Source organism: Pongo abelii, chromosome 5 (genome assembly GCF_028885655.2).
Source record: "Pongo abelii isolate AG06213 chromosome 5, NHGRI_mPonAbe1-v2.0_pri, whole genome shotgun sequence".
Taxonomy (NCBI): Eukaryota; Metazoa; Chordata; class Mammalia; order Primates; family Hominidae; genus Pongo; species Pongo abelii.
In genome coordinates this window covers 114,842,561-114,858,872 of record NC_071990.2, presented here as the reverse complement: position 1 = coordinate 114,858,872, position 16,312 = coordinate 114,842,561, and the positions used below count along the sequence as shown (strand labels likewise).

Genomic DNA, 16,312 nt, shown 5'->3' with positions numbered 1-16,312 from the left:
ATGTATGTATATAGGTACTGTAATCCTTTTTATCAGCTCTATATGTTACTCAGTTTTTATTTTCTTCAAAGATTTTTTTTCCAATTAAAACACCATAAATAGCCTTTTTTTTTTTTTTTTTTTGAGATGGAGGCTTGCTCTTGTCACCCAGGCTGGAATGCAGTGGCGTGATCTTGGCTCATTGCAACCTCCGCCTCCCGGGTTCAAGCGATTTTCCTGCCCCATTCTCCTGAGTAGCTGGAATTACAGGCGCCCACCATCATGCCCCGCTAATTTTTTGTATTTTTAGTAGAGACAGCGTTTCACCATGTTAGTCAGGCTGGTCTTAAACTCTTGACCTCAGGTGATCCACCTGCCTTGGCCTCCCAAAGTGCTGGGATTACAGGCGTGAGCCACTGCACCCGGCCCCTTTTTTTTATTTTTAATTTTTTTTAGAGATGGGGTCTCATTTTGTTGCCCAGGCTGGAATGCTACAGTGGTGTGATCATAGCTCACTGCAACCTCCAATTCCTGGACTCAAGGAATCCTCCAACCTCAGCCTCCTGAGTGGAACTACAGGTGCATGCCACCACACTCGGCTAATTTTTAATTTTTTTGTAGAGATGGGTTCTTGTTATATTACCCAGACTAGTCTTGAACTCATGACCTCAAGTGATCCTCCTGCCTCGATCTCCCAAAGCCCTGCAATTACAGATGTGAGCGACTGTGCCCAGCCTATAAACATCTTTTTATTAAAAAAAAATTTTAATAGTTAATGTTCCTAAACATTTGAGAAAAACATTGGAAATATATCCAACCTGCTCACTGAAAATTCCCAAGGACTGAATGAATAAACTGCCCGTTAGACAATTTTCCCTTCTCTTGTTCCCACTGGTCCTTGCTTACTAACCCTGTTAATTTTAAGTGTTGAGAATATAGAGTCAGAGATGGAAGGAAGCTGTATTAAGGTCCTTAAAAAAGAAGAAAAGACATAGGCCCATCAAACATGATAACAGCCAGGTGCCTATTACTATGGACTTTTGTCCCCAGAAATGGTTGCTAAGCTGCATTTCCAAGGAAGCCACAAGGTATTTTGGCTCACATTTATCTGGCCAAGGAATCAAGTGCTGGTTGCTCAGGTAGGAGACCAGGCAGACAGCTCAGAGACTTCTACTGGGATCTACTTCTCAAGGATACTGTTTGTCAAATAACCAGCATGAATATATCCCTCAGTGAAACCCTTCCTAACTATTCCACAATTTGGCATTTCCTTTTCTGTGATTATGTGCTTCCCAAGCAATTTGTATATTTGTGCATTGAAACACTTACTATATTGCAGTGATTACCTGTATAATGTCAGCTCCCTACAATATGATACCAGGTTCATATTAGGGAATTGACTAGATGATTAAATAATCTAAAGAAAATACCTTTTTGAGTAACCAACTTTGATTACCCTAGGATGTATATAAGAGATCTCCCAGTCAACCTAGGCTATCAATAGCAACTGGATGCTTATTGTTTACTCACTAGAACAAATCTATTGAGTGCTCCCAGTGTTAATTTGCTTTTGCTTTTTATGATTTGCCATTTTATCAAGGCTCTCTTGATCTTGAATTTCTCCAAAATATAATTCATTAATGTGAGAAGAAATGAGATCATTGCCTACGAGGTCCTGACTTTTTAAGATAAATTTATGAAACGTAAATTCTGTACAATAAATTTATATTAGAGGTAATATTTTGATACTTATGTCCCTAAAAATAGTAGTTGGAAAAGTATTTTTTAATAGTCTTTTAAGGCTGTTTAGATATTGATGGAACATAAGGAGAAGAAAATGCCACGCTAAACGCTTAGTAATTGAGTATGCATTTTACTTGTGTCCTAACTTAGACCATGCTATGGGACAAAATAGACAACTATTCTGTATTATTTAAATTTGGTTCCTATTTTAGTGTTTAAAGAATAACTTTACATATGCATTTAAACTTTTTTTTTTTTTTGGAAACAGAGCCTTGCTCTGTCACCAAGGCTGGAGTACAGTGGCTCGATCTTGGCTCAATGCAATTCCTGCCTCCCAGATTCAAGCGATTCTCATGCCACAGCCTCCCAAGTAGCTGGGATTACAGGCATGCACCACCACACTCAGTTAATTTTTGTATTTTTAGTAGAGACAGGGTTTTTCCATGTTAGACAGGATGGTCTTGAACTCTTGACCTCAGGTGATCTGCCTGCCTCGGCCTCCCAAAGTGGTGGGATTACAGGCGTGAGCCACCACACCCGGCCTTAAACTTTTTTTGTTATTAACAACAAAAAAAATTAACCCATCTTTATGTATTACTTCCTTTTTTTTTGAATTACAATATCTATAGTAAAAATTACACAATTTATGTCTTATGTATTATATTTCAAAAATTTTATCCTAACTTTTAAATAATATCCTAAGCTCTTTGAAGAAAGGAATAAAATTGGACCTCTTTTGAATCCTATACTTTGCCTAGGACTTAATAAGTACTGTTTGACTGATAAGCCATGGCTTCCATTTACTGAGTCCCATGCTATACACTGTGTGTGTATGTAAGAGTATATGTATTATACATATCATGTATAACTATATATATAACTATATATATGTATGTGTATATAGTAGGTGTACGTATAATATCATTTAATCCCCATGACCACCTGATGAGAGTATATTCTGTCTTCATTTTACAGATCAGGAAAACAAGGCTTCTAGAGGAAATATAGCTCAGATAATCTATTTAAGAAGCAGCATTTGAACTCATGTCTATTTTGGGTTTGAAGTGTTAATTTTTCAGTACACAATCTTATAGTCCTCTCCTTTCTTTCTTCTTTCTTAAGAATTAATTAGTTGCTGACTCTTTGGGGAAGGTAGAAGGAAGTTTAAAATGGCATATAACATTTTGACCTGGTATGTTCTGGAAATTTGGACTGGAATGTGTCCCTTTAGAGGAGAACATATCAGAATTGACATCTGTTTAATGGCTTGCAGGGAAAAGAGTTAGAGCTTGTTATATTCCTATCTCTATTTCTATGCAGCTGAAATTGATCAGTACAAGTTCAAAAAATGTATTTATCCTGCAGGAAAGCAAATAGAAGGGATGGATCTAGAGATTCACATTGATGGATAGCCATGCGCCCTGCTCCTGAGCCTGCTTTCCTTATGGGCATTGGGAGTGTTTGAAAATAGCTCTTGTATCTGAATTAACCTGCAGTGACCACCCCAGCCTGGTTCTGCAGGGAGGTGATCATGCAAGCACTCCCCACCGTCAGGTAATATATTTTGATTATGGCATGAAAATGAATGCCAACAGTTGTCTTCTGTGTTTTTATTAGGAGCTCTGCCTAGGCACAGACTCTGAATAATAAGTGAATATTAAATAATATGCTTAACAAACTTTTGAATATTTAAGCACTTAAAAATCAGTGGCCAGACATTAAGAATCAGTAGTTGCCTGTCCAGGTTATAACATGGGCTAAAACAGAAGAGAAAAAAATAATTCTAAGCTGCTTTTACAGTAATTTGGGAAATAAAATTAAAAAGTCTAAAGATGGGTGCAATGGCACACCTGTAATCCCAGCTATTCTGGAGGCAGAGCCAGGAGGATCCCTTGGCCCTAGGAGTTTAAGACCAGCCTGGATCTGGGCAACACAGTAAGAACCCGTCTCGGGCTGAGTGTGGCAGCTCGCGCTTGTAATCCTGGCACTTTGGGAGGCCAAAGTGGGCGGATCAGTTGAGGTCAGGAGTTTGAGAGCAGCCTGGCCAATATGGTGAAACCCCATCTCTACTAAAAATACAAAAATTAACTGGGTGTGGTGGCAGGCACCTATAATCCTAGCTACTTGAGAGGCTGAGGCAGGAGAATTGCTGGAACCTGGGAGGCGAAGGTTGTAGTGAGACGAGATTGCGCCACTGCACTCCAGCCTGGCCAGCAAGAGCAAGACTCTGTGTCAAAAAAGAAAAAGAAAAAAAAAAAAAAAAAAAAGAACGTGTCACAGAAAGCGAAAGTGAGAGAGAGAGAGAGAGAGAGAGAGAAAGAAAGACAAGAAAAAAAGTCTATGCCCAAGGTTCATGTTTGTTTTTTCTTCCTGTGTCTTTTTTATCTTTAATCTAACAAATGACTAAATAGGTTTGTCTAGAGGCAATGACAAGGTGGGGAGTGAGAAAGAAGTGTAGAAAAGCTGGCAGGTAATCAACTAAAGGGAAAAGAAAAAGGAAAGTCATAATAAACAAGCTGAACTACACACATGTAGAGCAATAAAACTGCATCGAAGTTACATTAATATTGAAAGAACCAATGAAATCAAAGTTGTAGATGAAACTTGTTTGCTTAAGTCTGGAAGCGAATGTACCATTAATTAAGATGCAGATGATCTGACATGTTTTCTGAACTCTAGCAAAAGTCTTCTATTTTTATTTATTTAGTTTTTGAGACAGGGTCTCTCTGTGTTGCCCAGGCTGCAGTGTAGTGGGGTGATCATAGCTCACTGCAGCCTTGAACTCCTGGGTTCAAGCTATCCTTCCACCTCAGCCTGCCGTGTAGCTGGGATGACTGGTATGCACCATCACACCTGGCTAATTTTTAAACTGTTTTGTAGAGACAGAGTCTTGTTATCTTTCTGTGTTGCCCAGGCTGGTGTCAAATTCCTGGCTTCAAGTGATCTTCTCACATTGGCCTCCCTAAGTCCTGGGATTATAGGTGTATGCCACTGTGCTCAGCCAGAACTGTTAATTTTGTATCCATTTTAGATCTAGTTTAGTTTAATAAACATTAGTTGAGCTCCTGCTGTTTTCCAGACATGGCCAGAGGCTGATGACCTCATGTAAGCTGTGGGAAGAATTCCTGTGTAGCTGGGGAGACAATAAGTAAGCAGGTCCTTTCACTGTAATAAAACAGGATGCAATAAGATAAAATGTTATTACAGAAATGATTTCTAATGTAAAAAAAAAAACCTGTTTAAAACCAATTAAAACTATGTAAATGGCCAGTTGTAGGATGAGCTAGGATTCTGGAAACAGGTAAGAATAGTTCTGAGTCCTGCCTTTGTGTGACTGAGCAAATTACTTTATTTGTAAAAGACTCGTATAAAATACAGGCACTAAAAATACATACATCATACAGTTATTTGGAAACTCAGTCACTGTTACATGTTAATTAGTATTATAGTTATTTATTAGTTACTGAACTATTACTAATTTCCCATGATTACACAAAGCCATGGAAAATAATTACATCCAGGAAGATGATAAAATGCCTTGACTTTATATACTGTGGTTTTATCAAATATATATTTAGTCTTCCAAAATATACAAATGTTTGGCCTTTGCAGAAAAAGATGCTTATTTTTCTTTTTCCATTCAGATGTTTTGACATCATACAGACTCTAATGTTTATGTTTTGTTGTCAAGATGCAATTAGAACCTTCCAAATTACCATCTAAGGTTTTCAAAGTTATTTATGCTCACATTAGGTTTGACATTACACATTTATTAGTCACCTCAGTGCTGTTATGATTTTTGTATCATACAAAATTTGATGCCAAAGCTTTTATAGCAGATGTATTCAATAGGAAAAAACTTTTACAAGAAATTTTCATCTATGTTAGTCTCCCATAAATGTACTTCTTCTCGGTACACTTAATCTCTGTCTCCTTCAGCCTCTACCATCAAAACACCTCTGGCAAGGTCATCTTTCCTGCCCTGGAGACATTGCGCTACCCTGCTGATTCTGTAAGGAATTTGGTATTACAGTGTCTGGCCCTGTCCTCAGGCTCGCTGGTCACCTCTTCTCTCCAACTTTGGACCTGTCTTAGCATTCCTTAAATCCATCCAGGTATGGTTGGCTTTTCCTTGGTCCCAGCTGACTCAGTCCCAAGATCCTTCCCCAACATTGCCTCTGGCCTCAGAACCAGCATCTTTGCTCTTGCTTTTTTCACTTCCAACGAGGCATTCTTCTTGCATCAGTCTTTGTTTCCAAGAATTTCTCATTTAGTGTTCATTCTCATGTTCTATGGGAAATACACCTATATCTTCCAAACTTGTTAACTCCATTTGGTTCTCTCCAATTTTGTAAAGACTCAGTTTGTCTGAGAAAACCCTACAGCCTCCCTTGTCCCTTAGATATGATTCATCAATGGAATCTCCCTGCTTTTCCTTGTTTAAGTGCTAGAGTCTAATGTAACCCCACTGGGAATTTTCATAACTTCTTGTCAACTCTGAGGTTTACAAAACTGTTGAGCTCACTTCCTCATTTCAGTGATTGTGGAACTAACCCAACATAGAACCAAAATTTAGGGTGGCTGTCATTAGAATGATTTCTAAACAAAAGTGTGAATGGTGTTGCTTGCCTGTCAGATAATTTATTCACCACTTTCCCCCCACCCCAGCATTACCCCCTTAGAAATCAATAGGCTTTCCAAACAGGTTTCTCCCTTTTATGCTTCCTTCTCTGCCACACCCCCATCACCAACATTTCAGATCCTCTTAGCACATTTATTAGTCCATGAGGCCTCTTCCTGAAGGTCACACTAAGTGTTAATAGTGGTTTAGTGAGTTTCCCCAACCCACTAGGAATCTTTAGAAAAGCAAACAACTACACTTTTAAATGGGAAGTGAATTGAGTGGGGAGTGTACGCTCTTCAAGTAGGGGAATTTTGTGATTTGGGGCATGTAGGTGGAGAGTGAGCGTGAGAGGTTTAGTGCTTTCCTGTACCCATCTAACACCCAGACCCAGGCCCATATTTCTTTCACTGACTGTGCTAGACTTTTTATGTGTTCTTCCAACAGTACCAGTACTGAGTAATAGTACTCAAATTTATCTAGAAACTCGAGTTATCACCATGTCCAAGTAAAAGAACCATCATCTCTGTTCAGCCTTGTCTCTCTTCTGTGGAATCTTCCCCATGTTGCATAACTATCTTGGAGGAAGACGTGTTCTCTCCCATTTATATAACCTTGTTCTCTTCTAGAGAAACAGCTCTGTGTTAAAGACACTTGAGGGAAAATGACATTACTGAGGAGATGATATTTAGTTGTCCCTTCAAAGCCAATGGGCAGTGATTCAAAACATTTAGGGAAATAGAAGTAACTCTTTGTAAGCTAACCAAACAGTGACCTGTACTCTTTTACCTTGTGATTTCTCATGAGTGCTTAGTTTAGTCGCCTGAAGATCAATCTTGAAACTAACAGGCTATTTTGGATTATAACAAGATTATTTAGAGACTCAAACATTCCTGAGTTCTTTTAGTAGATGACTTATCATGACAAGCAAACTAAAAGGTCAGTGGTCCCAAAGTGGGGTGCACATGATCTATTGAGGTACAGAAAAACGGAATAATAAAAATATATAAATGTATCATTATTAATAAATATCATCTTTAAAAAGATGTATCTTTATGAATGATTTATATTATTCACAATAAATTAATAACAATTATGTCATTCATAAATAAAAAATATATGGTGGCACATGCTCAAATTTTATTTAAACTAGTAAGAAGGTGGGATCAAATACAGTGAAAGTCTAATGATTAGGTAACACTTTGGCTGTAATACCCTCTTCCCTCTAATCAATGCAGTATAATAAAGACAGGTTCTAATACCTCCTTCTAAAACTGGGAGGAATTTTAAACATTCTCCCTTCTACATCATCAGAACAATGTAGTTTTACTTTCACTACCTTTAAAAATATTAAGGAAAGTAGAGAACAATATTCAGATTAGTTATAAGATCAATTTTCCCATCTCCTTCTATAAGTTTCCAGGATTTTGTATATTTGGTGTGTAACATATTAACTATGTTGTATTTTTCTGTGCTTTTAGTCATGAAAAGATCCTTGCTTAAAACAAACATTTTCTAAAGACATCAAAGGCCATGTAGAAAAACATAATATAAAAAGTATTTGCAAGCTGGGCGTGGTAGCTCCTCACCCACCTACAGATGGCTCCCATGCTTGTAATCCCAGCACTTTGGGAGGCAGAGGTGGGAGGATCGCTTGAGCCCAGGAGTTTGAGACCAGCCTGAGTAACATAACGAGACCCTGACTCAAAAATTAGCTGGGCATGAAGACTCATGCCTGTAGTCCTAGCTATTTGGTCTTGAACTCCTGGCTTCAGGCAATCCTCCCACCTCAGACTCCCAAAGTGCTGGGATTACAGGCATGAGCCACCACACCTGGCCTATCCTGCCTATTTGGGAGGCCAAGGTGGGAGGATTGCTTGAGCCTGAAAGGTCGAGGCTGCAGTGAGCCATTATTGCTCCACTGCACTCTAGCCTGCATGGCAGAGCAAGATCCTGTCTAAAAAAAAAAAAAAAAAGAATTTACAGTTGTGTGCCATAGCTTATTAGCAAGAGTAGAGAAATTATAGCACAATATTTGCTGATACCACAAGGGAACACATATTTGTGGTGTCTATCTTTCATGTGTTTTTATTTTAGGAAATGAATGCTGATGTTAGGCAACTTAACCCGTTCCTTGTGACTTTTGCTCCTATTTCCAAGCTGGGTATCTCTTACACAGGCATTACAAGTAGGTTGACTGTTGGGACAAGCCCAGGGATGGCATTGTTTGTATTTGCTGATAAATGACTCTGGGGCTGTGAAGACTCAGACCCAAGGAGTGACTCAGAAAGTCAGGGGCCCATGTCATTCTGCTCTAGGCTCAGACGTGCACTGCAGCAGCACCAGGACTTGACAGCCCTATGGCTCGATCAGCTTTCTGTTTTCATTGCCTTATGATGCCATGAGTGGAACTACTGGCAAATCAGAGTTCACACCCCAGCTTTTCAGTCTTTCCCCTAATTCTTGCTCTATCAGAGGTCGAGGACAACAGTATAATGATTCATAGGCTCTACTTCCTGGCAAGTAATCATTTTCCCACGGTGAGTAATGATTTATGCTGAGAGGGTTAAAGAATTGTGATTTGCTTTTTTCTGTGTGGCCTTTCTGCTGACAGAGGGTTGGCTAGGAATACTTTTTTTTCCATTTGTGAGGCCATCTAGAAAATGTTTTAAAGCATTTTAATTTTTTAAACATAGGCTCTTTAAATATATATATTATTCATAGAGAACTGGAATAATCCCCTCATATACTTTGTTAAAAAACAAAGACAATTTTGAAATTTCCTTTTTTATGTTGGCATGTGAGGACTCGGTGTGCCTCATAGAAGTCAAGAGCAGTAGAGGCCCACTACAACCCCACTTTTTAGATGGGAACACTGAGACCTGGAGAAGTTACTTGAGTTGTCCATTTCCACAGAACTGGCTAGTGACAGAGACAGACTGAGGCTTAAATTAGCTCATCATAGGCTATCATTTTATCTAACTTTAGGCTTACTTGTACCATGTCATAAGGGGAAATCTAGGTTTAAAGAAGTCTGTGACTTTCACAGCGAATCACATGAATTAATGACAGAAGGGTCAAGGCAGAAGCATGGTAAGCTTGCATCATGGCCCTGGAACTGGATGATGTTGGCTAATTTACTTAATTTATCTGAGTATGTTTTCTCACTTTACAGATGAGAATGGGGATAATAATGTCAGCTTCATATCATGTGATGTAAGAATAAGAGATAAGGCATGCAAGGCTCCTGACACATGGTAGGCTTTCAATAAACAGAAGCTCTAATTATTTTTTAAAACTAAGCGACACCTGTCCTTGCTCTCTGGGTTTCCTTTTCAAAGCAGCCCTAGTTATACTTTGCACTATCTTAGAACTTTGCTTTGTCAGACTCAACAGTTAGTTTTCTCAAGCCACTACTGAAATTTTTTCCTTCGTACTTTGCGTCTGAGTTGTCTCATTTCCTGGAGGCCCTGTCACAGGCCAGTAGGCTGTTACAGAACATGATCTGAAACCTCACTGGCAAGGGAAGTCCCCTTCAAAAGAGGCATTTTTCCCCCTTCTGGAGTTTCACACTTCTCTTTCAGATCATGCAGGCAACCCCTCAACCGGAGGACACAGATGATGGTCCTGCCCCGTGGATAGTGTGGGCACATTTGCCGTGTATGTCGTCACTGCCACAATTTCTGCCTCTGCACCTCCATGTCCTTTCAGCTTCCCCACAAATGGCGTTTGTTTTTTTTTCTCTTCCCTTTGGTCTCCCCCTCCCACCTCACCAGGACCAACTCTTGAAACATCCAATGGAAATTTAGAGGAGTCTGTGATACGTGGGGGAGTATTGGAGCTTTGCATTTCTGTGTGTTCTCACTTCCTTTAGAGCTCACAGGGATTTCCTAAGCAGTCTCTTCTGTGCCCAGTGGCCAAGACTGGCTCCCTCCCCCTGTGATGGGGAATTGCCACCTAGGTGCAGGTGGTTTTTCTTTTACTTCTTCTTTTCTAAAAAACACAGTTGCAAAAATATACACCTTATGTTCAGGTCTTGCAATGAAAAAAATTGCTCTAGTGGTCTTTGTAGTATTTTTTCTATAACTGAAATGCTATTTACATATCATGATAAAATATAGTCCATTTCATTAAATGGGCTCATTCCTTTAATTCAAGCGTGTGTGCGTGTGTGTGTGTGTGTGTTTATTGGCATACTTTCTAGATATTTTGTCACCAGGGAATTTCCTACTTGAGTGTATGTTGTAACATAAGTGAACAATCTGCAATATTTTTTTGAGACAGAGCCTTGCTATGTTGCCTAGGCTGCAACATTTTTTAAACATTAATATTTAAATAGAGATTTGTACTAAGTGTTCTGAAAACCCTTTAAATCACATTAAATATCATAAAAGAGATTTTTCATAATTAGAAAATATAGCCTCAATCCCATCCTTTTATTGTAATGATTGGTTTCATTTTCATATATTAACTTTCATTTTTTATTCATGTATTATAGTTTCATTAGGGTAGGGTCTAAAATTTGTGCTATCAAAATGAAGCTAGCTATTGCCTCACATTTACTGCAATAAGCCCACCTGCTTTTCTGATTTTGTATGCACTGTCCTCTGTGAACTGCAATGGACCAAGTAACTATGAAACCAACATCTTCCTCCCTAGAGGTTGGTCCCCTGGGAAGCCCCTGGATCAAGCTCCAATTCTGGCAGCTTCTCTTTCTTTTAAGAACAACAGATAAAGTTACAGCATGGCTTATTTTATTTATTCCACAAATATGTATTGAGAGTGTACTAAATATTGAATGCTAGTATGTTGATTGGGGACACAGGATGTATAATCACTTTGACATATTGAATATGGAGGGAACACACAGGGAGGAAACTATTTTGGTGCTTTCGTGATTCTGTAAGTGGCTCAGAGTCAATTAGAGGAAAACATGATCTCTGTTTTTGGGTTCTGCAAGGTTGGAAGAAGTGGATGTGGAGATAAAGTAAAACGAGGGGGCATGGTAAACTGTGCTCTGGTGGTGGGGTGGAGTTTGTATTTCAGGATACAAAAAGTAATGGGCCCTGTGATTAATAAAGCTAAGCTGAATAAATAACCCATGGGTTGGATAGCTTAGTATCTGGGACAATAAACTAGGAGTTTTGTTTATTTGTTGGTGAGTCGGGGAGGTGGGCATGGGAGATTTAAACTGAATTAGCAGGATTGAATCTCACTGAAAAGGAGGGAAAGACAATTCTCACAGACTTCAGGGAGACAGAACTTTATTGCTTATGTAACCAAAAAGTCCCAGGGTGGAATTGACCTCAATTTTAGCTGAAATTAACTCTTCCAACAAAAGTTCTGTAAGTTTGCCTTTTTTCAGCTTTCGACTTAGCTTTCTTCCTTATTCTATTTTAGGCAGGCTTCCTCACATGATGGCAAAGATGGCTATAAACATTTATGGCTCAAATTCGACGAGTTTTGAAACTTTGTTGGGAAGTATATGTCCTTTTTGCTTTGTTTGGCCCAGTTTGGCCAGTCTCAATCCATATGGTTTGGATGGGGGCTAATCCTGGAGGCAGGTGGTGGGATTGGCCCTTATCCAAACCATATCGATTGAGAATGGCAAATGGTACTTCTTCAAGGGGAAGGAATGTTGTTGTGTTATCAGGAGAGGCATGCTGGGTAGGTGAAAACCAAGAATGACCGCAATACAGATCCCTTTGAGGATCTGTTGAAAGAAATGGACCTTCTCTCTTTAGAAAAGTACTCTTGGCTGGGTGTGGGGGCTCATGCCTATGATCCCAGCACATTGGGAGGCTGAGGCAGGAGGATCACTTGAGCCCAGGAGCTTGAGACAATTCTGGGCAACATAGCAAAATCTGACCTTTATTGAAAAGATTAAAAAAATATATTAGCCAGGTGTGGTGGCACAATCCTGTAGTCCTGGCTACTCAGGAGACTAAGATGGGTGCAACTCTTGAGCCCAGGAATTCAAGACTGTGGTGAGCTATAATCATGCTACTGCACTCCTGTCTGGCCAGCAGAGTGAGACCCTGTCTCAAAAAATAACGATAATTATAAAATAAAACGTAAAGCACATATAAACATGACGTTATTCTGCTCACAATTTCAGAAGTTCACAGACCTTCTGAAGTTATATATATCCATATCCTAGAGTTCCATAGATTCTAGCTCAAAAAGTCTGCTCTGTAGTGTGGAATTGTGGATAAGCACTGTGACTTTTTGGTCATAATATCTCCCACACCTAGTGGAAAGACTTGCACGTATTAAGCCCTCAATACATTTAGTGATTATGTGAATGAATGAACCAAGTAACATTTTTTTTTTGTTATCTAGTATACTGATATTATGCTCATGTTTTACCTATGTTATCTTATTAATTCTTCTAACATTATTTTATGAATAAAGAAACAGAAACTAAGCTAGGGAATAAAGTGAGCTGAAAACCTAGAATTGACAAACCTGGAAAGGAGATGAGAGCAGCTGTGAAGTTCAAGGGCAGGAAGTCTACAGGAGCAGGGTGTTAGTCTGGGGTGTCAGAGAATGTTGTGGGATTCACTGTTGTGGCTCAGCTGATCCTAGTTCACAGCTACAGCCAAGGAGGCCATCACCTCTGAGGCCTCAGGCCGCTATGTGGCTGCTAGCCCCCATGTAGTTCTTGTCAGTGGCAAAAATATTTTACCATTTTCTCCCTATAATAGCCCCTTAAAATAATACTTTTGTCTCATATTTTTAGTTTCTACTTCAGAACCTGCACTCGAGCTAAAACTGTATTGTTATGGTTGAAATTTATTTTCAACTCAATTATTGGATTCACTCATGGGATAATTAGAAGCTCTAATAGATAGTTGCTCAAGTTAGTTTAAACTCACCATTGGAAGATCCCAGAATTGTCAAGGTTGTGCTTCTGAAAAAATGATGAAAACTATAGGTAAGTGGCTGGAGAGCAAGCAAATTGAACAGCAGATAAAAGAGAATGTCCTCAATCTTATGGCATATTAAGTATTGGGTCAGCAGAAGAAAGTGGTTGAAACAATTATCATGAAGTCACCAAGTTTGGCAGATTTGAGAGATCACATGTTTAAAGAGAGATTTTTGTTCTGTTTTCTCGCCTCAGGGCCCTTTTTATTTGATGAATATGGAGGCACTAAGAAGCAGAAATAGAACTGAGAAGAATGAAATAACTGTCTCTACCTTTCTCGAATTGTCTGATATGGAAGGAATGAAAGACAGCTAATAAGCAACTCTCTGCAAGAAGACATATGGCTTAGGTTCTGCTGAGCTATTGGTGATTTGATTCCATGCATATGTATTAACTACTGGTATATGTATATACAATACATGTGTTTCTGCAAAGAATCATAAACTTGATGCATTTTTTAATAGTTCTTAAGGACTTACTACTGAGTGTCAGTATGAGAGGATCATTTACTTCCTTTTCCCATTAATTTTGATAGCCTGGATTGAGCAACTTTCTTCTTACCTAATTTTGTTTTATGAGGTGCATTAGCTTTTTCTTTGTGTGTGTGTTTGTGTGTGTGTAGCTTTATTAACCATATTGTTTGGGCTTTTGATAAAGCAGAGATTCTGATGTGGTATACATTTTGAACTAAGCATTCATTTATTCAGCAGGGATGTATGTTTAAGACACTGTGTTAGCCAAGGGTGAGAAGGGGTGTGGAATGGTAGAGGAGCAAGGTGAGATAAGATGATTAAAAGACACCAGCTGAGAATGTTATTTTATATGGCAGAAGGATGTTTGCAGATGCAATTAAGTTAAGGACCTTGAGATGGGGTATGTTATCCTGGTAGGCCCAATGTATACATCAGGGTCCTTATGAAAGGGAGGCAGGAGAACACAATGAGTAGTGAGAAGAGTGAATGGACAATATTGAGGACATGCTTAGGGACCCAAAGAAGCTTGCTATGGTAGGGCTTGGTGGACTCTGTACTGGTGAGAAAGGCTAGGCCACGCTGTGGAAGCAAATAAATCTGTATTGTAAAGTGACAGAGTTTCTCTCTTGCTCATGCCAAGTCTGCTAAATGGCTGAGTGATTCTCAAGGGCATCCCTCACTCATGTGATGGCTGTGCTGTGTGTGCATCCCTGCTAGCCAGGCAGGTCAGGAGAATGCTAGAAATGAAACACTTCCTTCTGGTGGCCAAAAGAAGTCATATGGCTACATCTGTTAATAATTCGAAGGTTGTAGGACAATATAATATTCCCTTGTCCTAAAAGAGGGAAGCTAGAAATATTGGTAAGTAGCACATATATCTTCCCCATGATCCCAACTTTGCTGGGTAGAGAAGCATTTTAAATAACTTCGGAATTTACATATATTCCTCAAATATCTAGTGATAACTCCATGTCTAAATCCAGGGTACCCACTTTCTTCCTTAAAGGTGTTTGAAAGTCCTGCATTCTCTCAGTATTGTTACAGAGCCATATTTCAGTTGAATTGGTAGTGCTGAGAAAAGCGTTATTTATTTTGTTTTTATTTTAGTTTTTTTTAGAGACTGGGTTTTGCTATGTTGCCCCGGCTGATCTTGCACTCCTGGGCTCAAGTGCTCCTCCTATCTCAGCCACCCGAATAGCTGGTATTACAGGTGCACACCATAATGAGAAAAGCATTATGATTAACCTAGTAAATTGATTTTTAATACTGCATTATTTGATTTTCAAGGGCTTAAAAAACCACTTCCAGAGAGCTAGACACAATGAATACAAGCAAGCTAATAATGAAAGTGAGAAACCACATGCTGCTGAATTGAGTATGTAGCAACATTTGTAAAGAAATGGCAAATCATATCTAATGATTTCATTGTGCTTACCTTTCCTTAGTCAGAAAGCCTTTGGCATCTAGTGCATTTCTACAGACATTCCGTGGTGATTTAATATCAATTAATATCTACCTGCAGCAAGGTGTTGACAGTGTTTCTAAATTCACAAGCCCAACATTTTGCAGTATTGGGCATAAGTGAAGGAGATTTTCAGGTTGCTGCTAGAAGCAACTCAAAAAGATGCAAAGTAGATGTGAAACCTTCATATTTGGTACTTCTATAGCAGATTGTCTTCTCTCCTAGAAGAGTGGCCAGGAGACAGACTAACCCATTTCTCTAATCCGTATGTTGTTCGCTGAGGCTCCCAAAGCTCTGCGAAGTAATTTACTTGCAGTTCTCTAGAGATGGAGGCAGGCAGCTTGAGTGTGAGTCCAGTGGAGACTCTCTTTGGAATTTCATTTGATCGGAGGGTCACTGTCCATTTCTCTTCTCAGCAGGCCTAGGAAAACACCAGGACTAACCCCCTGGAGGGAGTTAGCTTCAGGATTAATTAGGGCTTGATTCATTAATTAAGGTATGAATCGAGGGCTTAAACAGTAGTTAACTAAGAAATATGTATTTGTTTTATAAAAGATGAAATTTATGGAACAGTATATTAAGAATTGCTATTATTTTATAATATAATGTGTTAATGTAAGTTCTTTCCATACATTCTTTCATTTAAAGCACACACAAAAATGCAGATGATGCCAGGTGCAGTTGCTCACGCCTGTAATCCTAGCACCTTGGGAGGCTGAGGAAGGTGGATCACCTGAGGTCAGGAGTTCGAGACCAGCCTGGCCAACATGGTGAAACCCCATCTCCATTAAAAATACAAAAATTAGTTGGGCATGGTGGCATGCACCTGTAATCCCAGCTACTTGGGAGGCTGAGGCAGGAGGATCACTTCAACCCAGGAGGTGAAGGTTGCAGTGAGCCGAGATTGCACCACTGCACTCCAGCCTGGGCAACAGAGTGAGAATCCATCTAAAAAAAAAAAAAAAATGCAGATGAAAGGCCTGCCTTGATTGTCCTGTGAACAGTTTGTGTGCAGTGGGGAGGCTGAAGGTCTGGCCTCCTTTGCTTCTGGTGTCTTCACCGCCACCACTTCTGCTCCTGTGTCTCTGTATAGTCTAAGGGATTGG

The 16,312-nt window shown here is 39.4% G+C and overlaps 1 long non-coding RNA gene across 3 annotated transcripts in view; it reads left to right on the top strand.

Annotated features, from left to right (window-relative positions):
* LOC103890971 (uncharacterized) overlaps positions 1-14,975 on the top strand; it is a 28,891-nt gene extending 13,916 nt beyond the window's left edge. For all 3 annotated transcript variants that reach the window (XR_008526371.1, XR_008526373.1, XR_008526374.1), the window contains one exon: positions 13,467-14,975. This is a non-coding gene — a long non-coding RNA (uncharacterized LOC103890971). The remainder of the gene's footprint in view (positions 1-13,466) is intronic.
* The last annotated feature ends 1,337 nt before the right edge of the window (positions 14,976-16,312 follow it).